The sequence below is a fragment of the Emydura macquarii genome, unplaced genomic scaffold, assembly GCF_026122565.2.
Source record: "Emydura macquarii macquarii isolate MOO-44397 ecotype Brisbane River unplaced genomic scaffold, CSIRO-AGI_Emac_v2 contig_3220, whole genome shotgun sequence".
Taxonomy (NCBI): domain Eukaryota; kingdom Metazoa; phylum Chordata; order Testudines; family Chelidae; genus Emydura; species Emydura macquarii.
The window spans coordinates 9,324,466-9,342,940 of record NW_027133357.1 but is presented as its reverse complement, the minus strand read 5'-3'; the positions used below and the strand labels follow the sequence as shown (position 1 = coordinate 9,342,940).

At 45.5% G+C, this 18,475-nt stretch overlaps 1 protein-coding gene across 2 annotated transcripts in view; it reads right to left on the bottom strand.

Moving 5' to 3' along the window:
• The window catches only part of NFASC (neurofascin), a 172,393-nt gene extending 154,258 nt beyond the window's left edge, over nt 1-18,135 (bottom strand). Inside the window, exons 1-4 of one of the 2 annotated variants that reach the window (XM_067531697.1) lie at nt 17,721-18,135; nt 17,375-17,425; nt 16,926-17,017; nt 15,215-15,295 (exon numbers count right to left, since the gene is read on the bottom strand). The gene's annotated coding sequence lies outside the window, so the exon portion shown is untranslated. Of the gene's footprint in view, nt 1-15,061; nt 15,296-16,925; nt 17,018-17,374; nt 17,426-17,720 lie in introns of those variants that run through there. The other variant, XR_010916903.1, reaches the window with a different exon arrangement.
• Nucleotides 18,136-18,475: the final 340 nt, after the last annotated feature.

The window sequence follows — 18,475 nt, the reverse complement described above, 5'->3', positions numbered from 1 at the left end:
GCCAGGCGAGGGATTTAGCGACAAAGTGACAAATGTTGATTTCTAATTTTTAAGCAAACAGAGCTCTTACTCCTGTGACCTAGCCACAACTTAAAGACCGTCAAATCAATAGATGTAGTCAGTAGTTGCTCCTCACCACCAAGGGAAAGAAGACACTTCGCCTTAAGCACATCAGCCCCTTAGCATTTTCTTCCCCCACCAGAAGCATGGGCATTTTGCAGTATGCCCTGAAAACAAGAAATTCGAGCTGTCAGGCAAAGGTCAAGTAGGTTTCGAAGTGGAGAGCCACTCAGATGGCAGCCTTCTCATCCAGAGCCAGGGGTTCAAATGTGCAGGTCTCTCAGCTGATTACAGCTGTGGCAGTATGGCCTAGAGTGATGATGTCTCAAATAGGTGAGACTCAACTCTCCAAAATGAGGTTCCATCCCCCCCACAGCCTCCGAACTACATGTTAAATGCTTCTGATACCCTTGCTAGTTCAGTGGGGGCCCCCAATGTCAAGACAAGAATGGAGATTTTTAAAAATAGGCAAAAGAGGATGAATTCATGGCTTAACTATAATTGGAGTCAAGACACAAGACGAGGCTGTTTGCTATGGACCATGGCAGATTTATATCGATCCTAACTTATTCTTAAGCAGGGTTTTTATTGCTTGTTTTACATACCTGTTTCCAAGAAGGGTGGGATGTGGCCAACTCTTGGTGCCTCAAACAGAGGGATGTTAAGTGGTGGTGGCGGCAGTGAAGGTGACTTCTCTCCCCCTGCAAGGCTTTTGTTACACAACCCACTGCTCTACCCGAACATTTTGAAAAAACAAGGCTATATTTAAAGGTGGAACCAAGTAGCAAACACATTATTAATCACATCTGAGGATCTGTAAGGAGAGGATCCTTCAATGACACTGGCAGAAGGAGAGACCATTTAAAACAATGTTACTCTGGTAAAGCTCAGTTGCATAAAGACCAAATAAGAGCTGACAAGATGACATTTTAAAGGCAATTAGCTGCCTTCTAGAGCCACTTCATCATCTTGTTAATTGCAGAGTCAGTTTGACAACTTGTTTAAAATTTGGTTTCAGACCTGTCCCTTCCGAAGAGCTGCTAAGCTTGCACTGTAACAGTTATAACACGTTTCCCATTCTCAGCAGGACCGTGCTACTGGGCATTATTATAGATTTACAGTAGTACATACAGTGTTTGTTGCTTCCCACACATTTTGCAATGGCCCCTTCTCCTAGGGGCTCACTCTACAGTAGATGAAGCAGCAGAAGTCAGCGGAAGGGGAACAGCAATAGGCAATTACTGTACAAACCAATTCAATCCACTGCAAAGTAAGGAGTATGGCAGAAGTGGGTCTTAAAAATAAAACTTCACCCTGCTTGTATCCTATGAAATGCTTTCTTTTAAAGGACGCTAGAAAGTAGGTGAGCAGTAGGTGACTAGCCAAGATTAGGATTACAAAGCTATTACTTCATGGTCTTAAGCAAAATCCTGTTAGAACATTTATAACTTTCAACAGAAGACTCAAGGGGAAAATTGTCAGACACCTGTGAAAAATCCCACTGAAGCCACAGGTGGGAATCAGATCATAATTTATCTGTTCATATTAGACAGTGTTTTCACTGTTGCAAATATTCTGTTTCCCTGTTTCTCCACACAGCTTCTCACTAAGTTTCCCTGGAAAACAGTTTTGTAGGAACATCCAGCCAGCCTGCTACAAGGCTAGTCCATTTGTCGAGTGTCGATTTAAGGATTAGAGGTTCGACTAACACACACTTATTACAGAGCTAGCAAGGTTGGAGCACCATACAATATCGGCTACTCTTAGCATTCAGACAGTTAATGTCTTGGGAAAAGCAGGAGTAAAGACGGCCTATCCCAGTGGGGTTCATTTCAGAAAAGAAGAAATGAAAGAGCAGTGCTGGAGGAAGCAAATAAAAACTGAAAGGAAAAGGGATTTAAAAAGACACACACCTTAAGTGAGCCCACATTTAACTGATACAAGGACTAGTCTTTATACCAGCCTTACTGTAGATTTGAATGAATCCCTGATGATTACAAAGAGACCATTAGCATACTTTAAATGAGGGGGAAAACTAGGTTCTTGCACCATCTAAAGTTCAGATGTCCTTTTATAAAACTGTTCAGACAAAGTTGCAATCCAACTTCCGAACCAATAACCCCCCACGCCATTACCCTCCTATGATTATACAGAAGCAGAAACAGATGGGCAGTACAGTTTGGGGGCTTTCTTCCTATTTAGTAATAAAACCGTAACACCCCTCCGAGAAGCACCTTATGCTGCTTCTTGGATGTGATCTCCCAACATTAAGGCTGTAATTCCCTTGGGGGAGGACAAGCAAAATGTGAGAATACACAACTCCGAGAGAGAGGCAGGGCTTTCAGAAAACAGAAGGATACAGACTATTTTACCGTCTGTTGCGCTCGAGTGGTCTCATCCATCGTGATATTCTGCTAAGTAACAACTCTATATGGATTACAGCTGGGGAAGAAAAGGGGGCCTGAGAGCCAGATTTTCAGAAAAACTGTTCCCGTTTGGCCAGTTAAATAAAAGGCATATTTGCCAAAAGAGCTTAACTTTGATTTTGGCATCAAAACAAACAGCTGAAGCTGAGTGCTTCTGAAAATGTGCCCTGCGGTTACACAGGCCCATGTTTCCAGTGTGGCCTCCCATTATACCCACCCTGAGAAAAATCTTTGATCTGAGCACCTAGAACTGTAACTAAAAATGAACAGAGCTACAGGTGCCCAACCCCTCTGAAAAAGACAGGCCCTGCGCTGGTCTCAAGTGCAGTATCCAAAAAGCAAAGGCACTCAAAATTACTTTTGAATGTGAGCCTAACAAAATGCTGCAACAGTTTCCATGATGGTTTAAGCGGCTTGAGATGACATGAAGTCATGAATGGCTTCCTTCGGTGTCTGGTTTACTTCAGTTCTGTTTAGGAGTAGTTTTTAAAAAGGATTGTTTTGCTTATTCCTACAGCGAAGATTATTTGAGCTTGCTGCTCTGAAGCAGCATTTAGGCTTGTGATAACAACACATGAGAAAGGAACAATGATCAGCAATGAGCTCCTGCCCCAAGACTGGGAGCCAGGTTCTGAAAACCCCAGAACTCCGAGGCGCTCCAACCGAGAGGTTTGGATCAGCTCATTATAAAGGTAGGTGCCATTTGCAAAGTTTCTCTGGATCTGGGTTCAGATAAACACATGCAAAACACAGCAACAGTTCAAAGCAGGGAATTAAGCGCACTGTCTCCAATTGCAACTGCAAGGAGAATGTAAGGGGGCAATGACTGCCCAAGCTGAAGTTTGGCCATGCTCACCTTGGCCCAAATTCTCTTCAGTTGCACAAGTGCAACTAACAGTGCCTGCAACAGGGCAGGCTTCTCCTTCCCCCACCTAATCTCATGGGAAGTTCTCAGAATTCTCTAATGGGCACAAGTGGTCATGACTATGGTTTTACATCATAATCAGATAGCACACCTACCGCCATGTTGGGGGGGACTTGGTGCTTTAGAAAGAACACCGCTTACTCCCAAGTACCATTTCTATTTTCCCAGGAAAACCATCTAGTCAAATTCTTGGCTTGGCTAATCCTTGCTTAGCTTGTGACAGGATCACAGCACAAACATATGAGAATCTCAGCAGTAACTTCCAAGCCCAGAGTATGCTACTAGCACTCCTCTAGCTAACTAGAACTACCACACACAGAGTCAACAGAACTACTGCAGTAGCCACCAGCCATGTGTTCTTCACCCACATCTTTTTCCCCCATTTCCAACTGTGGAGCTACGTTCTTCTCCTCAAAACTAGAGCAGGAAACAGTTCCCAGGGATCTGTCCCGTTTCCTCAGGTGCCACTATCCCAGTCACACCACTAAGCTTCACTAAAGTATTTGGACTTTACTTTCTGCAATCACTTCCGACATTCTGCAGTCAGGGAATCAAAAAAAAATCCTACAAAATTTTACAACACACCAACTTAGTCAGCTCTATTAGCTGTGATGATGTTCTTTTAAGCCTATTAATTTGGGAGTGCTGTACCAGGGTCATTTTTTGTCAGATGAACTCAAGTCTATTTACCCACGAGATTAATTGGGGGACATGGAGGAACATTGCATCTGACCTCACGGAAGCATCCTTTGTGAGTGAGAAGAGTTTGCATGGGACATTTACAACGCGCACAGTCCCAAATTCATTTGCTGCTGGTCATGAGAAACTTTCATCCCACAAGCCAGGAGGGGGTGGGGGGAGTTGTATCTGCCCGGTGTACCATGAAATGAGCACTGGACCAAAAGAGACTTCAGCGATCCCATGTGTGCAGTCACATGCACGGCTACAAAGCCTCCCTTCTATCACACTCCTCTCCCCTGCATGCATCTGTGAAGACGTCATAAGGATGCAAACACAAAGCCAATGAGCTTGCAACAAGCATTCTTTGTTGCTGGGTCTATTAGAAATCTGAAAGCAAGATTTCACAAATCCTGACACCATTTAAGTGACAGCAAGAAAGAGCTTTTTTTTTTGTATGCCCTTAATCCAAGAAGGGTACAGCTCAGTGTACAGATACGTCTTTATCACTGCAGAGTCAAGCTGTGCCATAAGGCATATAAGCGACTCTCCCAACTGGTCACAAATAGGACAGTAATTAAACAGGAGGTGTCTGGTGGTACCAGACCCTGCTGTTAAAGAGGCATGCAGCATTCAGAGCTTGTGGAACAAAAGGATACAGGCCGACTCCAAGTAGTTAGTGGCAATCCCTCAATTTGAGGGAGATCTCTACCATGGATTTACAGACAAGTCCTGAGAGGTCCAATCCTGGAACCACAGATCCGCCCACAATAGGTGGAGATGTTTCTTAGTGGGTGACAGCCAATGTACTCAGCACAAATCAAGAGAACGTCAGCCTTTAATCCCTTCCAGAAGTGATCACCCCCCTCCCTCAGCTATAGGCATGGCAGCGAACCTCTTGAAGCAACTGCTGGAGTTTCTGCTGAGTCACTATCTTGGAGACTTGACTCTTTCACACTCATTTTGCCTACTTATGGTGCCTTGAGGTGATCTGAAAGTTCATGATGGATCCAATGGAAGTGCCCATCATCTTGATTCCTTTCGGTAGAAAGGTTTACACCAGTCACACACCAGATTAGTGCCAACTACACATTAAATATAGCTACTATGTCTGAAACTTCTTAAAGCATGCCAAGAGGCAGGGTGGCTCTTAAGCTTTTCTTCCTTGAGAAGGTCTTAAAGCAGCATCACCAACTGGACCAACCCTCCACCCCCACTTGTGTCCAGATTCCCAACTTCCCCCAGACTTTCATACAGAGACAGCATCCAGCAAGCCACATCTGCTTAACCCTTCAATGACAACTTGTTTAAATGGTGCCAGCAAAGCTACGTTGTGCAGGTCTTGGATTTCAGCACCCTGGACAGCTGCTGACTGAATGTTAACCATTTGTGTTCCCTGTTCTCAGGGGTATCCCGACTGTAATTTGAACCATCATTCAATCCATACCAGATTCTGTTTACTAGAGTCATACACTTGGCCTCTGAAAGAATGAAACTGACAGCAATTTACTGCATGAACTTGGTCATGGAGAGCTGCAGTCAAGCATCCCACACAAAAAGGATGTGGGAGATTTCCTCTTAGCCATCCATACCTAGCTTCTCTCCATTGTGACTTTGGTCCACATGAGAAATTCACAGAGAGACCCACAGCATCCCCAGTGTCTGAAGTTCCAGAAATCTTCTCCAAGAATGGAGGGCATGCAAGTGGCTTCCTCTGAAACCAGCAACACCAGCACTCCATGATCATAGCACAGCTGTAACAACTGGCCATGAGCCTCACACCACCTTCCCTTCAGCTCAAATCCACTAGACACATTTGAGTTTCATTAAGTCAAAGGTCTGTACTGAACCCAGAACTCAATACAGCTGTTGCCCATGGAGACTGCTAACACTAAGCCCTCTTAAAAAACAAATGTCTAGGGACTAAAATCCTCTCTCCAATGCATCATTCATGTCACCCTCCTCTTCAAGTCTCATTCTCACACATGGTCTATCAAGTCCAAGTTTATTGACCTTGCCTCCAAAGCCCCATTTATCTCCACTCCTACCTGCCTCTGCTCTATTTTTTCCCAAATCTGCCTTCTAATCATCACTAGCCCTGTTTTACTCTGCTCCCTTCCCTTCCCTTCGTCTCTTCACCCCTTCCATCCTTGTTAATCCCTTCTGCTTCAAGGCCTATCTTCACACTCCTTCAAACATCTTTTGGGATGGCCTCAGTCAGCTGTCGTCAATTCAGGATCAGGTCTTGGTATGCATCTGGAAAGTATGCTCTATCTTTCAGAGCAGGGACCATGTGTTCCCTTACACTTGTAGAGGACCAACCAGCACAATACATAAACACCAGTCATGCTAATGGGAAACGTCTGTTAAGCAAATATATTTGGGGCACTAACCCTGAACAATGTTCAGCAAAGAGGCCTGTTTTAAACATTAAGAACAGATCACATAAAATGAAAAATCTGAGCAGCCAGTCTCTGCATTTAGCAGTTTCCTGTTTCACAACCCCTTCCCCCCACTCCAAACACACTTTTAAATGGGCCTACTCAAGGTCAGTGCAGCACACAATTGCACGGGAGGATTTAAATGAACTTACCTTTTTTTGCAGCACCCAAAGCTGATCTGACTGCACTTCAGGCAGGTGCAGGAATAGCTCCCACACACAACCCAACCCAGCTTCATAACACCATGCCTAGGCATTGCCATGTGGGCATTTCAGGAGATAGAGCATGGAGATTGACAAGTGAGCCAGAGTTATGTTGTTGCAGGCATCTAGGGAAAGAAAGGCTGTAGGAATCCATCAGTCCTATAACCAGAAGCTAGCCAAATCTGCTGTCAAGGAGGCATAACTCTGAAAGGAGACTGCCAGACCACAAAGATGTTTTGAGTCACGTCGCATCGCAACATGATGCGATCAGGGCACAGCATCTCACTCTGCTGCCATCGGACCAGAATGTCTGGGTTCTGGGCAGCTGTAACAGAGGTGAAGGTTCATTCTAAAAAACAAAGGTGAAAGAGGCAGTTGCTTTCTACCATGGCAGCCCAAGTAGCTACCAGAGGGCATCTGATGTATTTATTAGACAAGAACATCAGGTCTTGGATGACCAGTTTTCTGCCTGTAGCTGTCAGTTCAAAGATGGCAGTGCTGACCAAAGCAAGACATTATGATGAAGTGGGTCCATGACCTAAATTGTCTGCCTTGGGCTACATGTGCCTATGACTATGAGGTGCTAAGCACCCCTAGGTTGTCACTGAATTCCCTGGAAGTTGAGGGTGCTCACAACCCTGCAGGACTAAACCCTTATCACAAAGCATCCTCTCTGCAATGATACTATTTCCCTAGCAGTCTTGGACATTGATGTCCTTCAAAGAACTGTTATTGGATACCTGGCTCAGAGCAACATCAGCCAGGATTTCTAGATAACGCTCTTCCAGCTAATCTGTAAGGTGGGGGTGGGGAAAGGGAGCTGTGACCCAAACATTCCCAGCCCTTCCCCACAACTTTCCCACCTGCAGCACGAGAGTGATGCTCTCGCTGTTTCTACACATCACGGGCTGCTCCCTCTGCCTGTAACACATTGACAGAATGGAAAGTGCAGCACCAAGCAGAGAGAACAAAAGGATGCGGAGATCGCCATCAGTGGAACAATAGGATTTGGCCACACACAGCTGTAGGGACATAGCCCACAAACTGAGGGATTCCTGAGAGGTACGGTTAAGGTTTATCCCAGTGTATTGTCCCTGAAAATACTCACCTCAGCCATGTTACGTTATTAATCCTTGGCCTCTTATCTCCTTCACTATGTATTGCGATCCCTGTAAAAGGTCTAAATCCTTTTTTAAATGTAATCCAGTGTAACATGCAAGGTTTCATTCAGACCTTGTTAAAAAAAAAAAAAAAAAAAAAAAAGGCCTAGTTAGCTTGCATTTGCTGTTGTGCTAATCCACATTGGGCTGGGCTTCCAGGATCATATAGCAACCATCCTGGACAGCTGGGGAGGGAGCAGCAGCACAGGTGAAAGAGTCATGTAATGACATATGGTTTACTGGAGAAAACAGCAACTGAAAAAAATTACTTAACGTTTAAACCTGTAGCCCGGGGCACTTCACTTTAAAGAGGATAGTTCTGGAAATATTACCTACAGGTCAAGGAGGAAAACTGGAGATCCTCGATGAGATTTGGTTAGATGCTACAGAATTTTTTGAATGAATAATGTAGTTACAAATTTTCAGACTCCTCTGCTTGAAAATACCAAGGAAAATTTTGGTAATGATGAGCTGTAGTCAAATGAGACACCCAGGAACGTTAAGACTGTCAGGGAAAGAGCAGACCAAAATTTTTGTTCTGGGATAGGAACAATATTATGAAGACCAAGATCAACAGAAAGGGTTATTTTCCTCCCCAATGAAAACAAGGCTTTGAAAAACATACACATACCTCACAACTAGTCAACACTCCAGTGCAATGCAGCTAAGCAATTATGCAGAGGGAACATTCTAATCACAGCCTAGATCCTGCAACATGATCTGCACTGATGCTTGCACCTGGAGAGAAACCCATTGACTTCAATGTAACTCCATGCAGGTGCAAGGGTCTGTGTAGATCATGTTGCAGGATCTGGGCCATAATTAGAACGTTCCCCACCCATAATGGCTTTGCTCAATCACATTTAATTCCCCCTCATTGCTCTGGAAATCTGAAGAGCTCTGCTTTTATTTCTGGAGTCCTGCTTAGGAAAGCAAGTCAGGAAAGAGACCATTGGCAGAGCTGAAGTGAGGGGTCTGAACTCTTCCTTTACTTGTATAATGTACAGGTTTAGGGAGTGCTCTTAATCCCTTCCTGTTATGAGCACTAACAAAAACACCCACCCACCCACACTCAGGATCTATAAAAATATGCCCTTCAATCAAAAAATTTTAATGGTGCTTCAAAACAAGCGATCCACACATTGTGATGGGCTTGGTCCGAACACAAGTGTTTCCAATACGGAAATACAACACATTGCCAGACAAGACTTTGTAACTGATCAATGGCACTGCTTACATGGAAATATTCCACATGACTATAAAGTGCCACATATGGTAAGTATACACACACAGTGCCACCACAGGATAACATGGAGGTAAAATTCAATTCAGGTATAAACTGCTTCTCCCTCCATCTGTGAAACAAAAACTAATTAAAGCCTCACAGCTCCATCACCATCCATTCTCTTTAAACTTGACCCTCCCATGACCATAAATAGCCCCCCCCCCCCCCCAACAGAATTTCAAACCTGAGATCCCAATAGCCAGTATAGTTTTCATCTATTTTCATTCCATCACTTCTACGCAATTCACCGTTCTTCTGTTTTTAGTCTACAAACCCCAAGTCCATTAAAACAAAACAAAAAAAATCACAATTCAACAGGCTGTACCTGCTCACATAATTAACTCCTTTTCAATGGACATCTTTACATCACTCCTCTGCGCTTAGTAAAATACTAGAGGACAAGAGACCAATACGTGAGCCCTCTTTTACCAACCCTTACTCACAAATAGCCGTAACATGTGCAAGGAGTCTCACTGAAGCCCCAGGGCAGCTTGCAAAAGCATGGGTATGCAGAAGTAGGCTTTATCTATTGCTATTATGACTGAGCCTCTCTAATCATTTTTGGTGTTGGTGCAATATAGAAAACCACCCCATGGCACTCGGCCAACAACAGTGACAATTACACACAAGACCCACAAAGGTGGAGACAATTGGATCACATGAGTGTCTGAACAGGCAGTTGAATAATTCATTGCAAATTAATATTCATTATGAATGTTGGCAGTTGTCTCATCTAATAGTTATTCAGGAACAGATTTGACCAGCTCTATTTCAGTTGCAGCACGTTCACAAAAGTGACAGTTACAGAAAGAAGTAGCATCAACTCTGCTGCACAACCGTCAGCATTGCCAATTCACAGTACTGGTGTTTTACTTAAAGTCCCCACTCCTAGAGTCATGTCATTCCATAAAATCTCAGCTGTATTTTTAAGGTTTCTAGCCCTCATGTTTGCAGAGAAAAAGCTTGGAAATGTGACCCCCTAAAGGCACAAAAATTGGGGGCAGGTGGCCCAAATTAAAGCTTGGGTTCTCTCTTTTTAAATCCCTGGATTTTTAGAACCTTGGGGTTGGAAAACTGCATCCCCTTTCTGCAATCCTGTAGGAGCACCTGGATGTGCTTCCATAAGGGCCTGGAGGATTTAACAACTGAAATGAATAAGAAAATGCTAGCTGGTGGAGGGACAACAGGATCACAGCCCCTGAAGGAGTTGGGGAACCTGAGAGCCACCTGGAACCAATTACCTGAGAACCGATTTCCTTGGGATCTGTGGGAGTTTCAGGAAGCAATTCTCATCCATCCTTCCTTTTCTTACTGTAAACCTCTCCCATGCTTCAGGGAACAACACTGTTCTAGATTGTAGAGTTTTGCTCCCCAACCCCCTCCCATGTTTTCCAGTTAGGGGGGCGGTGTGCCTACATCATTTCACACGCACAAACCACTTTTGTCAGCAGGCAAGGTACAGACATTTGAAGGAGCAAGTGGATATGAAACCTGAGATGTAAAGTAGAGTGACTTCAGGGAGGAATTTTAAAACCAAGAGGGCATGCCTGTGTTGAATTCAGAAACAAAAGCAGCAAGTGAGATGGACAAGGGCTCAGAGATGACAATTCCCAAAAATACCCCAGCTTTCTGCTGAAATAGACTTCACTATTATCTCTTGCTCCAGAATGTGTTTTTTTTTAAACTACTGTAGCAGTTACAAGCCCTAGACCAGGAGCCCATCATGTTACATTAGTACAACGGGACACAAATAAAACCCTCAAACCTGAACCAGGAGTACAAGTTTTGCAGACTGAGCCCATCTGTTTAGCTGAGATTATATGTCCATATTATTTAAATGGAATCATTTAAAGGGGTAGACAGCATGTCTCCCAGATCAAAGCTATTAAGAAATAGCACTATCTTGAATTCAAATGGCTATTTCTCATGGTAGACTGGTGTTAAGAAGTTTTTGGGAAATAAAGTAGTCACGCTGGCAGTCAATTAAGCTGTCTGCCAAAGGGTAGGCATTTCACAGAAACCTGGTTAACAATGAAGGAGCCTGTGTCTCAATCAAAATCCCTGAATTTTTGCTTTTGTCTTTAGTATTTGTTAGGAGTACCTAGGAAACAGTGGCCTCTCCACTGTATTCATCTTAAAACAGTAAGAGGCCTGGATCTCAGTATACCAAATTTCTGTGTCTCACACACTTAATGTAGCTTTGCTCTCAGAAAAGAGCTAGAGAGCTCTTCAGAAATACTGAATAGACAGTACTACTAGTTCCAGGGTCTGACCTTGGGGGAAAAAACAAAACCTTAAGACAGGATCCTAAAGGAAAGTCCCTTCCCTGGTATAGAAGTACAATCATTTTCAAAGAACATCTCTCAACCCCTCTGACCCTTCGTATAACCTCCCCACACTGATCTCATCTGCGCTGTTTTGTTCAAAGGTCTCGCCCAGTATGTACAGCATACATGTCATTTGAGTGTCCATGTTTTCCCAAGAGCAGACAAGGCAAAATAAAAGTGTCACACCATCTATCACACCAACACAATTCTTTCAGGCCCAAAAGGTTCCTACATCAGACATGGATTGTTCACACAAAATTAAAGGAATAGAGTGTGTCAATCAGTTCCTGCACATTTCCTGAAGACAGGGAATAGCTAAGCCTGCTGTACAGTCAGGAGTACACATGATTCAGCACTTACCGCCTGACTAGTACCAGCTAGTCTCTCACACCGACACAGATAGAGCTTGCATATTTAAAGACCGTTTCTAACAGGGCCGGAGCACCCATCTCTCCATTTTATAAGCAACATATCCTCTGGCAAGGCCCCTAATCCACATAATGCAACCTCACACTCCAGATATTTTCATAATATCCACACTGGATCAGACCACTTGTCCAGCTAACCCAGGACCTTGCCTGTGCCGACAGCCAGCCAGCAGCCTTAGACTGCAAGGTTAAATAAAATAGCCTGTAGTAAACAATAAAGAAAAAGCCATCCAGGTAGGAAAAACCATTTCCCTCTCTCAGAGGTTAATACATAAACCATAAGGGTTCTTCAGGCGAGGTCCATGCCAGCTTTCCTTTCTACACACAAGTTCCCCCCGCCCACACATGTATTTTCACACACACACATACCATCATGCCACTCCACATTTGGACGTGACAGGGAAAACTTCTGTTACCAGATAGATATGGGCCCGGATGTTCAGATTTCCCTCTGCATCTCACACACGAAGGGAGAGGAAGAGCCAGGCTCTTCCATGGGCTATAAAAGCAGACATGTCCCCAATGCATTGTTTCACAAAATCTGGAATCAAGGTGGTGGTGTGTTGGGCGGGGGGAGAATCTCTCTCTCGCTAGCAGCTTCTGCAGCTGTGCCATGGGTGGCACTTCAGCCCCATTCCCAGCGGGATCGTCCCACACCTAGGGGGGGCCGCAGGATCAGGCCTCAAAATGATCCGGTCTCTCAACGAGCAATACGTGGCAGGAAGCCCAATGACATCCCCCCCTTGCCCAGGGACCTGTGACACCCAGCCCCTGCCCAGAGAGGACAGCCGGGGGAGCTGCGGCCGCCCAGGCAGGATGGATTCCGGGCCAGCTTGAAGAGGATTGCTCCAATCCCCCCCCCCCCCCAGCACCAGCCCCGGCAGGGGAAGGGAGCCGCCAGACACCCCCTCGGGCCTGCCCCCCGCCCGGCGCTGGTGCACAGGGGGGCAGCGCCGAGCCGCCGCAGCGGCGGAGAGCCGGGCGGCAGGGGGACCGCGGCAGGAGCCGGGGGGCGAGCGGGGGTGGGCGAGAGGCACCTTTGCGCAGCGCCCCCCCCCCACCGGTGCATGGAGAGGGGGCGGGAAGGCAGGCACCGAGCCCCGCCCGCAGCATCCCCTTACCTGGCCCGGCCGGGGGAGCTGCTGCCGCCGCCGCTGGGGAACGGAACGCGCCAGCCGGCCGGGCTCCCCGCTCCGTCCTCCGGCAGCCTCCCCCCCCCCCCCTCGTCTCATCCCCCCCCCCCCGCGCCCAGCCCACTCCCGCAGTAGGGCAGGGACCAGCGGGCGCGCCCCCGACCGCCGCCTGCGCGCGCGCGCGCACTCCTGGGCGCCTCGCTGCGCGCCGCCGGGCCGGGCCGGGGAGAGAGGCGGGAGCGCGCCTGCGTTGCGGCGGGCCGAGCAGGGCAGGTCCGGCTGTCAGGAGGAGGATGCGGGGAACGCGCCCTGCAGCGCGGGGGGGGGGGGGTGTGTCAATGGGGAGCCGGGCTGCAGCCAGGAGCAGGCGGGGGAAGGCTCTGAGCGGGGTTAGCACCGCACAGCTAGGAAGTCGGGGGGGGGGGGGGGGCGTGGGGCATTAATGGGCGACCCCAGGGCGGGTTAGCGGGGACCCCCCCCCCGGCGGGGGCTAAGGCAGGAGGTGCGCCCCTCCCTGCCTGCACGGGCGGCGAACAGGCACTTTTCAGACACTGCAATGCACCGCCGCCCCCGTCTGAACCCACCTTTTTGAAGGGGAACAGCCGGTGTGCGGGGGGGGGGGGGGGCCGCCCGCAAAGTGATGAAGGGGTAAGTGACTAGAGGGTGGGTAGTGAGGCAGTCAGGGCTAGTAGATACCTCAGTCACCAGTCCTCGTTTCCCATAGACTGCATGCACTTGTCACACCCCAGCAGCTGGACGTTTTCCTTCTGGAAGATCAAGACCGTCCATTTCAAATATTGTCAACTCAGAACACGGAGTCCTGGAGCACTTTAAAGACGGACATTTCATTTCTGGAGGCATGAGCTTTCCCCAGGCTGCAACCCGCTTCATCAGCTGCTGCTTCTGACCAAGTGGGTCGCAGCCCACGAAAGCTCACGCCTGCAGAAATTTAGTTTAAGTCTTTAAAGTGCTCCAGGACGCTGGTTGTGTTTGCTCTATACAGACCAACACCGCTCGCTACCCCTCTGGAAGTCTGTCAACGCAGGAAGTCTGTCAAGACCATCCCGTTTCACAACCAGCTTGGTTTCAATAAACCAGCATTTCTCACTGAGAAAGGGATCAGAAAATGCCCAGCCAGCTCTAGTTTTCATATTATTCCACTGCCATTGACACTTCCTGCGGACTTCTCGGGCTGTCTACAGACAGCATAGCAGGATCCCTGCCCAGTGTTAGGACTCAGCCTCTGTCAAAGAGCCTCGCCAGCTTACTGACAACTCCTGTTTGTTTTCTACTGAGGAAATCTGATTCCTTAATCTAGCCAAGGTTCCCACCTCACAGAAAAGCATGCACAGTAGTCCATTGAGTAGGGGTTTATCCACATTATCTTGGGATCCAGCTGAGAGTCAGTAGCTTAGATTAGCACTCCACTTTCTCCTTTTCTATGTTTGTGGCTTTGTGTTATTTTGGATGAAGTCATGTTATCTGGGCAAATGACCTACCCTTGTAGCAACACATCATTGGAAGGTGTTCAGCTACTAATTTGACAGGTGTTTTATTTCCACTTTAATTGGATACTGCTTTTTATTTTACAGCATAGCTAAGGTTTAAGGTTGATAGTGTAATTTTTGCCCTTGTGTCAAGAGATAGAAGGCTTAAGTAATTTCCATAGAAGACTAATTTCTGTAGACCCCCCATGATTCAATTTTTAATAAATTCTATAGGACTACTTCCATAAGGATAGCTGCAAGATTTGAGGCAAACCTTCAATTTTGAAGGTGAACTGGATATCAAAGGGAAAGATACAATAGAAAATCCAGTTCTGCTGTCAAATCAACACCCAGAGATAACATTTTAGGCATAGGAGAATGTCTTATGCACCTTATTCCTACCATGTGATTAAACCAATGCTGTAAAATATGTTGTCCTTAATCATATTACTGCCAATTTAGATTATTCAACACTTTAAACAATTAAAATGAAAAAATATCCACATACTATTTTTAACCATTTATGCTTTTTTATAAGTTTGCACTTCACTCAGATTGATCTGATATCACTGTCCATTTTCTGTTTATAGTTTATTACAGTAGCACCCCACTCAAGATCAACAGCCCATTGGGCTAACAAGGAACAAAAACAGGTCCCTACCCCAGAAAGTCCATGCTCGAATGTCCAGTCCTGTGCGGTGCTCCAGTCTCTGCAGGCAGACCCTTACAGCCTCAAAAAATCCTAGGGGAGCCAATGCAAGGATCAGGGTCTGAGTGTGGTTCTTAAGCACTTGCCCACTGTTGTCACATTTAGATTCACAGCACTGCAGGGCAAGGGTGAAATGAGAATGCTAACACCCTTTTGGCAAAACTATGTTACTGGAGAAAAGATACAAATCTAGATGGAGCCTATGGTTTCTACAGAACCTGAATGTGATTCTATAGACATTCCTTGATTAAATACTACAGGTTTAGATAATTACAATCTAACTCCATTCAGTCACTAATCCTACAATTGATTCCATGCAGACAAACCCCTCTGCCTGCTCAGACTCAGCTGAAGGATCAGGATGTTCTGCAAACACTGATTCAAGTGCTCAGTTTGCCATATTGTGTAGTCCCCTAGACTGTAATGGGACTACTCAGTGTGTAAAATTAAACATATGCGTAAATCTCTGCTGTACGCTGGCCTTAATTTCTAAGGAACCCTGTTTGTTTCAGCCCTTACTAAATTATAGGGATTTTGCCTTAAATTTAATTTAATCTTCTTCTAGAAGAGGAAAAGTAACTGATCACACAGGGCCAAATTCACCTCTGCTATAAATCCCTTAATTCATTGGTGTTGCAGAGTGCCCACTGAATTTAGTCCACTGAACTTTATATAATAAAAATGTTCTCATGTTTATTCTTCCTGATTCAGTTTTTTTCTATTAACACTTCTCACAGCAAATACAGGGTCTTAGTCAGAAGAGTATTTAGGCAAGTACTTAAGTCCCAAGAATTTAAGAATGTGCTTAAGTACTTTACTGAATAAGGAATAGGATTAATTACATGCTTAAAAGATAAGCATGTGCTGAAGTTGTTTACTGAAGCAGGGCCATGTGCAGCTGACAAGCTGTCTATAGTTTTTAGGGTTTAACTGAAAGGGTGCAACTTTTTGTAAAGTATCTTCCCATCCATACTTTTTGCTTCATCAATATTCATGCATTTATTATTCTAAAGGAAAAGTGTCACTTCGTAAAACAAAACATAATAGGTCAACATGCTTGTCTGCTGAACCATACAGAGCAGAGCAGATTCTCAAATGGATAGAAACCTTCAAAATAGCTGAGGTAAAGGGCCTATTAAGCTGTTGGTCTCACACAGGTGAGGAGCTGGGTTCTAAACTGGTTTAGATTACAAGCAATTTTTTTTAAATGGCACTCATGGAACTCCATAATGATCAGCTCAATTACTTAGGACACAAATGTGGGGAAGAGAGTTGCCTTCGAAACTCACTGCAAGACAGCAGCCTTTCAAAATAATGTTACTTGGAATGCATTTAAGTAGAACACAAAATACCGCTCCTGCAGCTGGTAACTCTAGGAAGAAGCCTTGCTGCTGAACAGTCCAGGAAAAATCTGCAGCTACACCAACATTTGGCTACTCTGACACTTGTAGAGTTTTCGGGGTTTGATTCTGCACCACTGCTGTCAATAAATATTTTGCTATTAACTTCAAGGAGAGCAAGGTCAGGCCCTTGGAAAGCAGCTAGCAGCACAACATTTATATCACTCAGGGTTACCTCAGCATAAAATACAGACACAAAGTGGAATAAAGCCCACTGGTGTCTCTTATTAAGTAAGATGCAGTCATACTTCTGCATTAGTTACCTTATGGGACTCAGGAGATCCGGATTCCATTCCTGGCTCTGCTGGGTGACCTTGGGCAAATCACTTCCATCTCTGTGCCTCCGTTGGTCTATCTGTAAGGCCAGAATAATGATATTACCTCCTTTGCCATACACTGAGATATGCCAATGAAAGAGCTACACAAGAGCCAGGGATGATTATTATAGAAGTTTCCAATGAAAGAGCTCTGTGGAATTGTCCCAAGTCCACAGCTAGGAAAATAAGAGTGGGGAGCTAGGACAAATTTAAACTGCAGCCTTGGGTTCCTCCCCAGCCCCAATTTTAGATACCAGCTAGAATTTCTTGTTTATTTTAAGACACTTTTAGACCAAGATTGTAAGCAATAGCATCAAAAACAAAACAAGTGTCAGTGTTTATTTGGTTTTCCTTTCTGGACTAGGATTTCATTCCAGTCTATACCCCAGACTCACCATTGCCCCTTTGGCAAGTCACTTCACCTTTGCTGTGCCTCAATTTCCCATCTGTGAAGTGGGGAAGTGATAGTTAGCCTTTATTGTAGAGCATATTGAGATCTATGCACTATGGAACACTCCACTGCGAGTCAGGTGTTGCCCAGCTCACACAAATTACCACTTGTCCTATCCAAAACATACTATACAAATGCCTTATTTTGCTACTAGTTCTTCTGTTAAAGAAACATTTGCTCCTCTTCTAGAGAGTCTCAGTGATCTTCCCTCCCCTCCTCTCTCACAACCTTGATACTATCCTGCCCACAGAGCCCCAGAAATAGCCCCTCTGCACCCCATCCAGACTCACCTGTTCAAGCCTCTGCCCAGACTCTTAAGACCCTGAATCAGAACAGAAGAGACTATCCTCTCTCCCAGCTCCCTTATCAAATCACTCACAGGGCTTTAGTGAGAAAGGGGTCTCTGGGTTAATAGAGGACTTGACTTTGGGAGTCTTACTATATATCAGCCAAGAGACAAACTAGGTTGACAGGATGTTTAGCAGGACCACCTTACCCAGACTGACTTCAGGATAGCCACTGCCTGAGTTTTCCTTAACACAGGGGGGATTCCCTGACCTTCCCACAAAGGACTCACTGCCACTCCCCCTTCTCTTTCAGACACACTTTTATTCTGCAAAACTTAGAACCAATTCTTCTGCCTACCCCAATCCTACAGCTCCTGAAAGCTTACTTGAGTCTGTCTCACTCACACTACTGCAAGGAAACCCCTCCCCCTAGTTTTCTAGGAGAACCCAGCCTTTTATAGTGCTCTCCCAGCCTTTTATAGGGCTCACCTGACCACTTCCCCAGCTGTGTCTCATAATTGAACAGGGCTGGCTCTCCCCAGACCACCTGACTCTTAAAGGGGAAGGCCACCCTGTTTCGGGGTGAATGACATTGGAGGGGATGGAGGAAAGGTGACAAATGCTGCTACTAAAGGTGAGGGGAGAAAGTTTGCATAAAAACCCAAGAAAACAAGCAGAACTTTAAAGGATTAATACATAATAATAAATTACATTTAAAAAGGAAACAGAAAGGGAGCTAGGCAAAGGTGTTTTTAAAA